The following is a 15,915-nucleotide window of genomic DNA, read 5'->3' as shown; positions in this document are numbered from 1 at the left end:
TGGTCCCCAAATAGATGGGGAAACAATGCAAACAGTGACAGGCTTTATTATTTTTGGCTCCAAAATCACTGCAAATGATGACTGCAGTCATGAAATGTAAAAAGATGCTTGCTCCTAAAAAAAAAAAAAAGATGCTTGCTCCTTGGAAGAAAAGCTTTACCAACATAGACAGCATACTAAAAAATAGAGACATTACTTTACCAACAAAGATTGATATAGTCAAAGCTGTGATTTTTCCAGTAGTCATGTATGGATGTGAGAGTTGGCCTGTAAAGAAGGCTGAGCGCTGAAGAATTGATACTTTTGAACTGTGGTGTTGAAGAAGGTTCTTGAGAGTCCCTTAGACTGCAAGGAGATCAAAGCAGTCCATCCTAAAGGAAAGCATCCTGAATATTCACTGGAAGGACTGACGCTGAAGCTGAAACTTCAATCCTTTGGCCACCTGATGCAAAGAACTGACTCAATTGAAAAGACCCTGATGTTGGGAAAGATTGAAGGCAGGAGGAGAAGTTGATCTCAGAATATAAGATGGTTGGATGGCATCACTGACTCAATGGACTTGAATTGGAGCAAGCTCTGGTAGCTGGTGATTGACAGGGAAGCCTGGCTTGCTGCTATCCATGGGGCCACAAACAGTCAGACACAACTGAGCGACTGAAGTGAACTGATAGAATCCAAACCAGTGTGCTCACTAGCATTGGACCTGGCAAGTCTTGTCAAAGGGAATATCCCTGCTAATGTCTAGGGAAGCTAACGGATAGGATGAGAGCTGGAATCTATCTGGAAAATCAAATAAATTGCAACTATGAAATGTACATCCTGCTCTTGTTTTTGGTTCATTCACTCTTAGTGAAAAGTTTCAAACATACACACAACTCTGGAGAGCACAGAAACCCCACCCCACTCTATGTAGCCCTCGCCTTGCTTCAGCAATCATCTGTCCTCTCCTACCACTGCACTAACACTCCCTTTTTTGGCCTGGAGTGTGTTTAAAGACAAATTCCAAGCACCACATCATTTCCTGCCCCCCAAATACCTCCATTTACAAGTCAAAGCAAAAAAAAAAAAAAAAGAATTTTTTTCTTAGAAATTGCCAATGTCCCACCTAATAAAACTAGCAGCCTTAATAACCAATCCATATTGGCTCTGAGAGGTGTGATTCTGAGAGGTGTAGCCAAATGCTACAGTGTTACTGAGTGATAGCTGCAAACCCCACAGCACAGGTTGCACATCTACACCTTTAACCAAGGCACCTGGGCAGACCAAGTAAAAATGTCTAGGAAACCCTGTCTTCTCTAGAACTCTAAATGAACTAGAACTTGAACTCTTTCTTTCCTTCATTATAATTTTCTTCTGAAATTGCTCCCAGGCCTTTAGTAAAGAAATGTACCTAAATTTATACAGGCTAGTGTGCTAATCTTGGGGATGCTGAAGGGATTAGGAGGCAAATGATAACAAGAGTCTCTGCTGCCTGCTCTCCTTGGAGCCGCCGTCTGTAGCAGTGGTACTGCCCCTCGAAGGCAAGAGCAGCAGGGAAGACCCCAGTTGCTAGTGAAGCATCAAGGAGACGATAAAGATGGAGATTAAGTCTAAACCTGCCCAGAGGACATTTCCACTGAGAGCTGATATTCTGTTGGTACATATCATTTCACTCTTAAGAACAGTGCATGGCCTTTGTCTAGAGCCTGTTTTCTGTGTGCTTGCTGGCCTGCCCTGACCCCTCCCAAGATCCCTACTGTGGCCTTGGGAGCCAGTCATTAGAGATTAATACCTGGCTCAGCAGGGGTGCTCTGGCCAGCTTCTGACTGGTTCATTGTCTATGCTGTTAAATATTTGTCTATTGTTAAATATTTGAATATCACCGTTAGTGAGATAGCTATTTCATAGAAAATAGAAACTGGAAGATTAAACTATAAAGTCATTTTATTTATCTATTTTTCGCTGTGCTGAGTCTTTGTTCCTGCACGGGCTTTTCTCTAGTTGTGGATAGTGAGGGCTACTCTTTAAGTGCAGTGTGTGGACGTCCCGTTGTCGTGTCTTCTCTTGTGGAGCACAGGCTCCAGGGGTTCAGCAGCTGCAGCACATGCGCTCAATAGTTGTAGCTTCTGGGCTCCATAGTTGTGGCACACAGGCTTAGTTGTTTCCTGCCGTGTAGGATCTTCTTGGATCAGGGACTTAATCTATGTTCCCTGCATTGGCAGGTGGATTCTTTACCACTGAGCCACCAGGGGAGCCTGGAAGATTAAATTAAAAGTAGTTATAAAGTTCCTAATCAGTGCAAGGCAAAATAAGCAGTCAGTATATCTTAATTTTCTTCCCTAATTCTCTGATCTATACTTTTTGTAAGAGTGTTGTAGCCATGAGTTCTGGGAAACAAATTCGCTCAGAAGGACAATGCAGATAGTGGAGTGCAGTTTATTACAGTGGCAGGCCCAAGGCAGAGCCTTCTCTTAGCCAAGGATCCCGACCAGCATTTGTGAAAATCTTTTATACCCTATGTATCTGTGTCTGAACTCACTACTCCAAATTCCTTGAGACTTACATAAACAAAGGAAGGGTAAATACAGTCACAATAATCCCATCATTCATGTGTTATGTGTTCAAAAAGTTAAACAATTGGCCAATAATCAATAAGCCCGATGTTACACTCTGATAGATACAGAAAAATTTATGACCTGTCCAGAGACAGGTCCAGAGACAGGGGTGATGAGTGTCTGTTTTCTCTTAGGCAATGAGTAACCTGGACACGCTCTTCAAGGTCCCCCTGTGCAGAGGGGGTCCTATCCTTCCCTTGTCGTTCCCACAGGCACTAAGCACAGAGCTCTGCATCCACTGGAGAGGCAGTCATGCACGACCAGCATGGACAGACCTGAGACGGGGTCCAGGCCCTGTGAATTCCCTCTCCAAGAGTTGGACTTCACTTTGACATTGTTCGATCTTCAAGTCTCTATCTTATATTCCCTAATTTCATTCTTCTGCCCTTCATTTCATTTTAGAGCTTGTGCCTGCTGCTCCATTTCTAAATCATATTAGCCCCCTTTGACTTCAAATCTCTGGAAAGTTTTTAGTTCCCTATTTTCAGGGGCCTCATGACAGGTTCCCATTTTTCCTTCCCACTCTTCTCTATTTATAGTTTCTTTACCAGCTGAGCTATTAGGGCTTCCCTGGTGGCTCAGTTGGTAAAGAATATCTGCATCACTGTCTATAAATTTGGAATTAGCAATCTGTCTGTGAGCAGGACCGGCCAGAAGCAGCTTCTGTGAGAAAACAGAAGCATGTCTGTCTGACTTGCTTCTCCAAGGAGCTTTCACTGTTCTTGAGCTAGTCAACATAACAAGTATTAGGTTCAGTTTCTAAGTGAGAGTTGCAGTGAGAAACTAATGGCTACTATCACAGCTGGCCATTGAGGTACTTAATGGGAGAGGCAATCCTAGCTCTACCAAGCAGTAGCCATCATGAAATCAGCTATTGTCATTCAAGTTCCTTGAATTTGTAGTGTTATTTACTGTGTTATTCAAGAATATGCCTTCACCCTGCCAGTAACACATATTTCCATAACACATAGCAATGCACTCAACCGATGTGCACCCTCCAGTAAAGCCCAGGCCCGATGTCTTATAGGAGCCTCTCTGGCCATTGTCATAAGTGAGTCTAATTTTGTGTGAGACCATGAAAACTCAGTGTCTTTATTACGCTTGTGCTTATGATGGGAGGTCTGAGAAGGCACTTCCGAAGGTTTATTCCTACCAGTCATTGTCATTTTTATCGAGCCTTTAAAGGTTTCATCACTGAGGTGATGCTTCTATACTTGAACGAGGCTGAGTAGCAACATGCCCTTCCTCCCTAAGTGCAGTAGAAGTCATTCCCACTTCCCAACATGTCTGTCTTCTGTCCTCTGGAGAATGTATTACTTGAGCTCACCACAGCCTGGTAGATTCAAATCGTCAGGGTATTCTAGAAACCCTTTTGATTGCAGTCTCTTCAGGAGGTTACAAGTGCTGCAAACCTGAGGATTTTACAAAGCACTTCTGACAACCTCAGATGAAGGAGAAGTCAGCACTTGTGACAGTCACAGGCTTCCATGGCCAATACTTGATCATGGGCTGTGCTTTCATAATCATCCTGTATCTATACCAACTAAGATGTCACTGTATTTTTTTTTTTAAATCATCATTGTATCTTTGATTTTTTTAAGATATATTATGGGTTTTCCTATATATCTTCACTTACTGATGAGGGTCTTATTATACTAGTAGTTACTAAAACTGACTTCCAGTCAGTAGGCTGTGGTAGAATAGGAAAAAGAATGACCAACTCTGTATTATTAATATTATGTATTAAAATATTATTAGTTTTATTGTTTGCAGTCATCCAATTCTAACTTTTTGAAATAAACATTCAGGAAATCATGTCCTTGTGAAAGTCCATTGGACTGTAGGGGAGCACGGCAATGTGATTCCATAAAATTGTTTAGTTTCAGGATGACACCAGACGCTATTCATGGATAGTCAAAAATCTCTCATTTCTGTGTAAGAGGAAGGTCCTGTAAAGTAGTGAATGTTTCAGAACCTTAATTTATGTGGAAATGACCTAGTTATTCAATACACTGTCATCACTTAGTTTAGAAAAATGATAGAAACTCAGGTGACCAAAATCTGGAAAGACTATTGTCAGTTCAGTTCAGTTCAGTTGCTCAGTTGTGTCTGACTATTTGTGACCCAGTGAACTGCAGGACGCCAGGCTTCCCTGTCCATCAACCACTCCAGGGGCTTGCTCAAACTCATGTCCATCGAGTCAGCGATGCCATCCAGCCATCTTATCCTCTGTCGTCCCCTTCTCCTCTGCCTTCAACCGAGACTATTATAGACAGGGATTTTATAGTATAATTATTGTTAAGAGTTTATCTAAATGCTGACATCACATTTCCATTTTTAGGAGTTTTCTTTGTTATTATTTTAGAGGTACTTTCTTTGTTGACAAGCTTGTGACAGATATAAAAATATAGCAATTTTTAACTTATAATAAACCTAGGCACAATGACAATTTTGGGCTTCATGTTAATGGCTCTTGAATATGTCTATAGAAGAGTAGCAGGAAAAAAATACTAGATACTTAATATTGAATATTCTCCAGTTCCCGTGACTCTGAAAATCATTTAGGCCAATTTTTTCTTGTAGTTAGAGCTGTTTGATTTGTAAGGGCTTCCTTTTCTTTAGACCATTTCGATAAGAACTCACAACTTCAGCAATTATGGGAAATAGAAGACTCACACGGAGACATACGTAAATGCAGACAGACAGAGATCTTCTAGTTTTCTACCTGAGATTTAAAATGTACCATTGAGCCCCTTTTTTTGGAGGGGGTTGGGTTGGGCAAGAATACCAGATTGGGTTGCCATTCCCTTCTGAAGGAGATCTTCCTGAGCCAAAGATCGAACCCAGATCTCCTGCACTGTAGGTGGGAAGCTTTACCACGTGAGCTGCGAGGGACTTCTCCCAAGGCCCTGGAAAGGGTTCCCTTCATGCGTGGCCCTAGGCAGGCCTTTGTAAGAAGCAATTGTTTTGAATAATTGCATATGCAAAAGAACCAGCTTTACCATTTCCAGGAGGGAAACAGTTTTCACTGTAACCAGTTGTCTCTGGTTCTGTAGAATATCAAGGCCGTCCTAGGTCAGGTCAACTTTCCTTTCTGTAGACTTAGTTTGATTGCCGAATTATAGACAGATCAGCGGATAAACAGCTTGGATTGTCTCTGTGGGATGGATCTGCTGGTGTTTCAGCAGTCTGTTCAGCAGTCAGCAGATCCAGACTGTTTCGGCAGTCTCGGCAAGAACAAGGCTCGCGGGTCCATGCTGGAAGTGGGTGTGTGGGTGGGCGGGGCGCGCCGAGAGCGCCTGAGGGGCGGGCCGCTCCCAGGCCTAGGCGCCTCACCTGTGAGCTCGGCCGGCCGGGGGTGGGGTGCAGTCAGAAGCGGCGGCGGGAGTGGCCTGGGGCGGGGCAGAGCCAGAAGCAGCAGCGGGAGCGCATTTGTCCGGGGGCGCAGAAGCGTGAGGGAAATGGGAAAGAAACTGCTCTTGCCAGAGGGAAACGGAGGGAAGCTCACAGTCTCAGGGTTTATGGTCATTGGGTTCCTTTCCGGCTTGTCTCTTGCCAGTCATTCTGAATTGGCATCCTTCCTGGGGGCACACGCACCACTCAGCCGAGATGGATTCCAGCGAGGAGGATCCTGGGAAGTCAGTAGGACCTCTGCATTGGAGTCTCCCATCTCTTTTCGACCTCTCCAGAATCCTGGTTGCTGGTAGCTTGTGAGTTTCTTGATTCTGACCAGGACCTCCTGTTGCAAGATGACTTCCCTTCTCTGCTGCCTGGCCAGGGTGGGTGGTCAGTGGTTCATTTACCAGTTTGTCCTTTGCTTCTCTTGAATAAGGTCCTTCGCAGAGTAAATGCCTAAAATTGTAAAAGTCAATGTGTGAAATAACTTATATTCACAATTTGGAAAAGTTGGCTTTTTTTGTTGTGTGTTAGAACTCATCACCAGACCAAAGTGTTAGGGAAAGCACACTGATTGAAACCGCCCACCCTGGCCAGGCACCATAGTAACCATTTGCATGAGCTGTTTTATGACAGGAGATCCTGAATACGGGATCTAATAAGCCACCACCAGCCGGAAGAGTTTGGAAAGGTCGAGAGGAGACCCTGCCTGTCCGTCCTCTTCCCAGAATCCCTCTCGCTAGCATCCATCTTGGCTGAGCAATGCGTGCACCACCAGGAAAGACTCTGAATTAGAATAATGGCCAAAGAACACCTGGAAACTAATCCCATCACCATAAAACCCAAGACTTCCAGCCACGAGGCAGAGCAGTTCTCCTGGGTTCCCTTACCCTCCTGCTCTCCACCTGGGTGCCCTTCCCAATAAAATCTCTTGCTTTGTCAGCACGTGTCTCCTCGGACAATTCTTTTCCGAGAATTAGACAAGAGCCCAACTTTGGGCCCTGGAAGTGGTCCCCCTTCCTACAACAACTGGCGACCACGAAGGGACGCCCCCATGTCTACTGGGGCTGACATCCAGATCGCTTATGGTACTCCAGGACCAGCTCGCCTGCCGACGTATCTGACCCAGCGGCTGCAACTGGGACTCGTTTTTCCCTGGTCTCCTCCTGACACGGACAATTGGCCAGGGTGCCCCGACTGGGTAAGGAACAAGAGATTTTGTTGACCCCTTTTTTCTCACCCCTCTTTTCAACCTATCCTATTTTTCTAGTCCCCTGGTCTTGGACGCAGGAATCTGGTCGAAGGGCCTCAGCTTGAGCTGAGGTTTGGAGACTGATCACCTCCTCTTGGCAGAGAACTCGAATTCTGGTTCTGGTAGGGCCGAGTTCCAGTCCTCCTTTCTCTGGAAGCCCAGGGAAAAGTCCCATAATGCCTGGGTGTCTGCAGGTAGCAGGAGACGTCTGTAAGGCCACCCCTTTTTTTTTCTCTTCCTCTCCCCCCACTCCTAGACCTTCTGTTTCTTCCCACTCCTTTACTCTCAACCTGGCCCTTTCCCCTCTCTTTGAAGACCCAAGTTATTTCCGCTTACTGTCTGTCAATACTTGGACCTGAAGTTCTGGGTCTTTGTAAGAGATTTTCAGAGAGGCTACGCCCTCTGCTCCCCATCAACTGTGCTTTCTGTTCTTGGGGAGACAATTGGGCGTTAGAAGCCCTCCATCGGGTGCCCTGTTTCTATAAATTCAGCCATTTAATTGAGCATTTGGCTGAATGCTTCCACGTGGAAGTGATTGACGGGGTTCAGTATAGTCGCACCTGGCCTTGGGTGAAAATTAACACCCTAGATACATCCTTAGGGGTTAGTTTACCTTTTGGGACCAGCCCTACAGTCCCGTTGATTGTGCTTACTACTGAACATTTCCTTTGGCGCATATACAATCAGGCCCTTTGGGACCAGGAGAGAGCTTACAATCTCTCTAGAGTCAGATATAGAGGCATCCGCTCCAATACTGGTCCCTTGGGAACGAGATATAAGCTATACCGTCGCTAAAATGGGAAATAAGCCTAGCTTTCCTCTAGACACCCCACTCGGTTGTCTTTTGGCCAACTGGGAGGGATACCAACTGGGAGGGCTAAAAAGGAAAAAACTTATCAAATACTGTACGCAATACTGGCCTACTTACTCCCTGGGAGGAGGGGAAAAATGGCCCCAGTCAGGATCACTTGGACACAACACCATTTTACAGCTCAGTCTATACTGCAGACGTGAGGATAAATACAAGGAAGTTCCCTATGTCCAGGCCTTTATGGCCCTCTACCAGGATTCTGAAAAAAAGGGAAAATATAAGCTTGAGGACTTTGATAAATGCTCTTCCAAAATCCTTTTAGCAAGGTCTGAAACATAAGATCCCCTTGACCTTCTCTTGACCTCCTCTGCTTCAGCAGAGAGGCCACGAGGAAAGGAGGGTCAGACACGCCCGGAAGTCATGAGCCCGAGGCACGGAAGTTAGGAGGCTAGGCCCAGAAGTCACGAGGCTGGGCCGGAAGTCATGGGATCCGAAGGGGAGTCACTCCCAATCGCCTCAGCTCCTTCTCCATATGTCCCCTCCCCCATGGGGTTACAATCAGGAAGTAAGCTTTGTCCTCCACAGAAGGAAAGGTCATCCTCAGACGAAATCTGTCCCCTAAGAGAGGTACCAGATGGGGAGGGGGGAACTATGCACGTTCATGTTCTGTTCTTTATGCAAGACATTACCCAATGCAAGGAGCAATTGGGCTCATATTCTGAGAACCCCCAAAAATTTAAGGATGAATTTGAGCATCTTAGCCTTAACTTCTCCCTCACCTGGAGAGATATAATGGTCATCCTCACCCGGTGTTGTAATGATGAGGAAAAAGCTCGAATCCTAGATCAGGCTAGAAAAGTGGCTGATGAAAGGCAGCGGGTAGATGTCAGTCTGGGCTCTGCCGAAGAGGCAATTCCCTCGACAGAGCCAGACTGGGATCCTAATACAAGGGCAGGAAAGGAATCCTTAAGACACCTGATTACCTGCCTACTACAGGGAATGACCCAGGGTGTGCAAAAGTTGTTAATTATAATAAGATAAAAGAGGTTACACAGGAAGAGAATGAAAATCCAGCTCTTTCTTTGGGCAGAATCACAGAAGCTTTTAAAAACTTTACCAAGACAGATTTAAAAAGTATGGAAGGACGAGTCCCGTTGGCCCATTCCTTCATAACCCAGGCAGCCCCAGACATAAGGAGAAAATTACAAAAAACTAGGAAAAGGATCAGAGACCCCAATTTCCGATTTGGTGGAGGAGGCAAATAGGGTGTTTTTGAACAGGGACCGGGAGGAGGAAGCAAGAAGGGAGCAAAAAGAAGTCCAAAAAGAGAGAATAGAGAGGCAGACCCAGGCCTTGGCCCAACAACAGGCTAAAATCCTGCCCTTGATTCATCCTGCCACTATGTGAGAGTCCCGGGGAGAGCAAGGAAGAAAAAAAGATCTTAACAATCCACCGCGGCTGAGCCACACCCAGTGTGCCTACTGCAGAGAGGATGGGCATTGGAAAAGGGAGTGTCCATATCACCCTAAGGGAAGGCGTATGGTGACCCCTACACCTGGTCCCTCTGTGTTAGTCCTGGGCGACCGAGACTGAGGGTGCCCAGCGGCTCAAGAAACCCCCGCGAATGGTGAGATCCAGATCACTCCTCTCGACCCTTGGGTAACTCGACAAATAGAAGGTAAGGATGTGAACTTTCTTTTAGACACAGGGGCTGCCTTCTCCGTTCTTCCTTTCCGATTAGGACCTTTAGACTCCCAGACTAAAATGGTGATGCGGTAGATGGAAAACCCCAAAGCCGGAATTTTACTAAGCCCCTCCATTGTAAGGTGGGAAAATTGCAAGGAACCCAACCCTTCTTATACATCCCTGGTTGCCTTGCTCCCCTACTGGGGAGAGACCCTCTTTGCTGCCTCCAAACCAGAGTGACTTGGGGGAAGGTAGAAGTTGATAATTTTCTTTGCCTAGTGTCTGAATACTGATTTCCCTGCATTGGCTCCAGAGCAATCTTGCATTCCTCATCAAACAGGACAAGGGGCTTGATTTCATTTAGGCAACTCCACTGATTCCCCGAGAACACTGTCCCAAGTCTAGAGGAACACGAAGTTCAGCACAGAACCTCGAGAAAGGCTCCGTGTACCCCAAATCATTTGGAGATGAGAGCTGATTCCCTGGCTTCGACTCAAGAGGAATGCCAACTTTCCACAAGCCTCTCTAGAGGAGGCTTCTCTCAGCTATAAGTATGTGAGAGGGACCCTGAGTTTGCTGCTTCAAGTGGAATGGTCACCGAGATTCCGTGACTCGAAATAAGGCCAGATTCCCTGCAGTGACTTGAATGCAGACTCGTCTTTCATGACACAAGATGAAGGGATGTCTGAATCCCCTGTGGAGACCCTAGAGAAAGCCCTAGTTCCCTGCCTTTTCTCGACAGGAGGCCTCACATTCTTCTGAAACCTCGAGAGGCATGCGGAGTTAAATGCTACAAAGGAGAGGATGGCTGCCACCTCTTGAAAATTGATAGGAATCTCTGCCAGGCTTGCCAGCTAAGGAACAGGTCAAGGACACAATCACCAGAGCACCTGAGAAATGAAAGACTAGGAAAGATGGGGTTGAGAGGGACGGAGTCAGATTGTGACTGATTCCGACGACTTTATTGAGGGGTAACATACTTACATATGCTAACAGGACTCACCAAATTTTAGATCAAAGACATGCATACGTGCAGAACTGCAGACACTAGTTTTAGCTCATGAATTTTATCTCAACTCTTTAAGACTAGCAGAGGATGGCACTGGCGTCTTACAATCAGTTAAAGATTCACAGGAGCTTGATAATCTTGTCAGAGTCAGGAGAATGGGCAAATGGCAGCTGCAGCAATTTCCTTGAGGGAGATGAGAAAGGCCAATGTGCACTTTAATAAATCAGGGGTGGCGGGACAGAGAGGGACCCTTTGATCTCTGCCAGGGCCGAGAGGGGCCTGAGCAGTCAGGCCGGCTCCCCGCAAATCTCAAAATTCCTGTGGCAACTGGAAAGGACCCTGGGTCTCCCCCATCATCTCGAGAGGTATTCCTATTGTCCTGCCAAGCCTCGAGGAGAATGCCAATGTGTCCCTCGCAACTAGACAGGAGTACTGACGTCGCTGAAACAACACGAGTTTTGAAGGGCCAACCCGCCGTAACTCGAGAACATACCCCAGGATCCAGCCACAACTCGAGAAAACTATGAGAACTCCCCATCGCCGCGTGATGAGGCCCGATTCTCTGGCATTGCATGCAGAGCAAGTCCGTGTTCCCCATCAAACACGACAGGAGCCTTGACTTCCTAGATGAAACTCCACATAGTCCCCAAGAACTCTGTCACAAGTCTAGAGGGACTCTGAGGTCAATGCAGCAACACGAAAGAGCCCCGTGTACCACAAATTAACTCGAGATGAGGCCTGATTCCCCTGCATTGGTTCCAGAGCAATCTTGCATTCCTCATATAACAGGACAAGTGGCTTGACTTCATTTAGACAACTTCAGTGATTCCCCGAGAACACCGTCCCAAGTCTAAAGGAACACGAAGTTCAACATAGCAACTCGAGAAAAGCTCCATGTACCCAAAATCATTTGGAAATGAGAGCTGATTCCCTGGCTTCAACTCAAGAGGAATGCCAACTTCCCACAAGCAGCTTAAGCAGAGGCTTTTCTCAGCTCTAGGTATGTGAGAGGGACCCTGAGTTTGCTGCCTCAAGTGGAATGGACACCAAGATGCCCTGACTCGAAGTAAGGCCGGATTTCCCTGCAGTGACTTGAATGCAGGCTCGTCTTTCATCTCACAAGATGAAGGGATGTCTGAATCCCCTGTGAAGACCCTAGAGAAAGCCATCATTCCCTGCCTCATCTAGACAGGACGCCTCACATCCCTTTGACAGCAAAATGGAACGCGGAGTTCAATGCTCCAAAAGGAGACGATGACTGACTCCTCTTGAAAATTGACAGGAATCCAAGTATCCCTGTGGCACCTTGAAAGGACACTGGGTCTCCTGCCTCACCTCGAGAGGCATCCCTATTGCCCTGCCAAGCCTTGAAGAGAATGCCAAGTTGTCCCTCACAACTAGACAGGAGTCCTGACGTCGCTGAAGAAACACGAGTTTTGAGGGGCCATCCCCATCGTCACTCGAGAATATAACCCAGGTTCCCGCCGTAACTCGAGAAAAACCGTGAGACTTCCCGCTGGATGAGAGATGAGATCAGATTTCCCTGTATTGTGTGCAGAGCAACTCCGTATTCACCATCAAACATGAATGGAACCTTGACTTCCTTGATGGAACTCCAGAGAGTCCCCAAGAACACTGATACAAGTCTAGACGGACCCTGAGGTCACCGCAGCAACACGAAAGAGCTCAGTGTACCGCAAATCAACTAGAAATGAGGCCAGATTCCCCTACATTGGCCCCAGAACCGTCTGGCATTCCCCATCAAACACGACAAGTGGCTCGACTTCATTTAGGCAACTCCAGAGGTTCCCCAAGAACACCGTCCTAAGTATAGAGGAACACAACGTTCAGCACGGCAACTAGAAAAGAGCTCCCTGTACCTCAAATCATCTCCAGATGAGAGCTGATTCCCTGGCTTTGACTCAAGAGGAATGCCAGCTTTAAACAACACCTAAAGAGGAGGCTTCTCTCAGCTATAGGTACGTGAGAGGGACCCTGAGTTTGCTGCCTCAAGTGGAATGGACACCGAGATGCCCTGACTCGAAATAATGCCGGATTTCCCTGCGGTGACTTGAATGCAGGTTCGTCTTTCATCTCACAAGATGAAGGGATGTCTGAATCCCCTGTGGAGACCCTAGAGAATACCCTAGTTCCCCGCCTCATCTCGACAGGAGGCCTCACATCCCATTGACAACACTAGAAGCACGCGGAGTTCAATTCTTCAAAAGGAGACGAAGACTGACTCCTCTTGAAAACTGACAGGAGTCACAGTATTGCTCGGGCAACTGCAAAGGGAAACTTGGTCTCCCACCTCACCTCGAGAGGCGTCCCTATTGTCCTGCCAAACCTCGAGGAGAATCCCAAGGTGTCCCTCGCAACTAGACAGGAGTCCTGACGTCGCTGAACAAACACGAGTTTTGAAGGGCCATCCCCGCCATAACTCGAGAACATAACCCAGGTTCCCGCTGCAACTCCAGAAAAACAATGAGACTTTCCCCTCGCCACAAGGTGAGGCCCGATTCCCTTGCAATGGATGCAGAGTCATTCTGTGTTCCCCATCAAACACGTAAGGAGCCTTGACTTCCTTGATGGAACTCCAGAGAGTCCCCAGGAACACTGTCACAAGTCTAGAGGGACCGTGAGGTCCCCGCAGCAACATGAAAGGGCTCTGTGTACTTCAAATCAACTCGAGATGAGGCCCGATTCCCATGCACTGTGTGCAAGGCAAGTCCGTGTTCCCCATCAAACACGAAAGGAGACTTGACTTCCTTGATGGAACTCCAGAGAGTCCCCAGGAACACTATCACAAGTCTAGAGGGACCCTGAGGTCCGCCCAGCAACATGAAAGCACACCGTGTACTTGAAATCAACTCGAGATGAGGCCCGATTCCCCTGCATTGTCTCCAGAGCCATCACGCATTCCCCATCAAACACGACAAGTCGCTTGACTTCCTTTAGGCAACTCCAGAGATTACCCAAGAATAGCCTCTCAAGTCTAGTGTAACACCAAGTCCAGCACAGTTACTCGAGAAAACCTCCTTGTATCCCAAATCATCTCGAGATGAGAGCTGATTCCCTGGCTTCAACTCAAGAGGAATGCGAACTTTCCACAAGCCCCTCAAGAGGAGGCTTCTCTCAGCTATAGGTATGTAAGAGGGACCCTGAGTTTGCTGCGTCAAGTGGAATGGACACGGAGATGCCCTGACTCGAAATTAGGCCGGATTTCCCTGCAGTGACTTGAAGGCAGGCTCGTCTTTGATCACACAAGATGAAGGGATGTCTGAGTCCCCTGTGGAAACCCTAGAGAAAGCCCGAGTTCCCCGGTTCATTTTGACAGGAGGCCTCACATCCTTTTGAAAACTTGAGAGGCACCCCGAGTTAAATGCTTCAAAAGGAGAGGATGGCTGCCACCTCTTGAAAATTGATAGGAATCCCAAAATTCCTGTGGCAAATGGAAAGGACTCTGGTTCTCCCCCTCACATCGAGAGGCGTCCCTATTGTCCTACCAAGCCTTGAGGAGAATGCTGATGTGTCCCTCGCAACTAGACAGGAGTCCTGACGTCGCTGAAACAACACGAGATTTGAAGGGCCATACCCGCCGTAACTCGAGAACATACCCCAGGATCCCGCCACAACTCGAGAAAACCATGAGAATTCCCCCTCACCATGAAATGAGGCCCAATTGCCCTACATTGCGTGCAGAGTAAGTCCGTGTTCCCCATCAAGCACGAAACGAGCCTTGACTTCCTTGATGGAACTCCAGAGAGTCCACAAGAGCACTCTCACAAGTATAGAGGGACCCTGAGGTCCCCACAGCAACACGTAAGCACGCCGTGTACTCCAAATCAACTCGAGATGAGGCCCGATTCCCCTGCATTGCGTGCAGAGCAAGTCCGTGTTCCCCATCAAACACAAAAGGAGCCTTGACTTCCTAGATTAAACTCCACATAGTCCCCAAGAACTCTGTCACAAGTCTAGAGGTACCCTGAGGTCAATGCAGCAACACGAAAGAGCCCCGTGTACCACAAATCAACTGGAGATGAGGCCCGATTCCCCTGCATTGGCTCCAGAGCAATCCTGCATTCCTCATAAAACAGGACAAGTGGCTTGACTTCTTTTGGCAATTCCAGAGATTCCCCGAGAACACCGCCCCAAGTCTAGAGGAACACGAAATTCAACACAGCAACTCAAGAAAAGCTCCGTGTACACCAAATCATTTCGAGATGAGAGCTGATTCCCTGGCTTCGAATCAAGAAGAATGCCAACTTTCCACAAGCAGCTCAAACGGAGGCTTTTCTCAGCTCTAGGTATGTGAGAGGGACCCTGAGTTTGCTGCCTCAAGTGGAATGGACACCGAGATGCCCTGACTTGAAATAAGGCCGGAATTCCCTGCAGTGACTTGAATGCAGGCTCGTCTTTCATCTCACAAGATGAAGGGACGTCTGAATCCCCTGTGGAGACCCTAGAGAAAGCCCTAGTTCCCTGCCTTTTCTCGACAGGAGGCCTCACATCCCTTTGACAACACGATGGAATGCGGAGTTCAATGCTTCAAAAGTAGACGATGACTGTCTCCTCTAGAAAATTGACAGGAATCCCAGTATCTCTGTGGCAACTTGAAAGGACACTGGGTCTCCCGACTCACCTCGAGAGGCGTCCCTATTGCCCTGCCAAGCCTCGAGGAGAATCCCGATTTGGCCATCGCAACTAGTCAGGAGTCCTGACGTCCTGAACAAACACGAGTTTTGAGGAGCCAACCCCGTCGTCACTTGAGAATATTACACATGTTCCCTCTGCAACTTTTGAAAAAACATGAGACTTCCCGCTGGATGAGAGATGAGATCAGATTCCCCTGCATTGCGTGCAGCGCAATTCTGTGGACCCCATCAAACATGAAATGAGCCTTGACTTCCTTGATGGAACTCCAGAGAGTCCTCAAGATCACTGATACAAGTCTAGACAGACCCTAAGGTCACCACAGCAACACGAAAGAGCTCGGTGTACCCAACTCAAGATGAGGTCAGATTCCCCTACATTGACTCCAGAGCCATCTGGCCTTCCCCATCAAACACGACAAGTGACTTGACTTCCTTTAGGCAACTCCAGAGATTCCCGGAGAACACCGTCCTAAGTATAGAGGAACATTATGTTCAGCACAGCAACTTGAAAA

The sequence above is a fragment of the Muntiacus reevesi genome, chromosome 7 (genome assembly GCF_963930625.1).
Source record: "Muntiacus reevesi chromosome 7, mMunRee1.1, whole genome shotgun sequence".
NCBI classification, from domain to species: domain Eukaryota; kingdom Metazoa; phylum Chordata; class Mammalia; order Artiodactyla; family Cervidae; genus Muntiacus; species Muntiacus reevesi.
Note: the sequence above shows the minus strand (reverse complement) of the source record.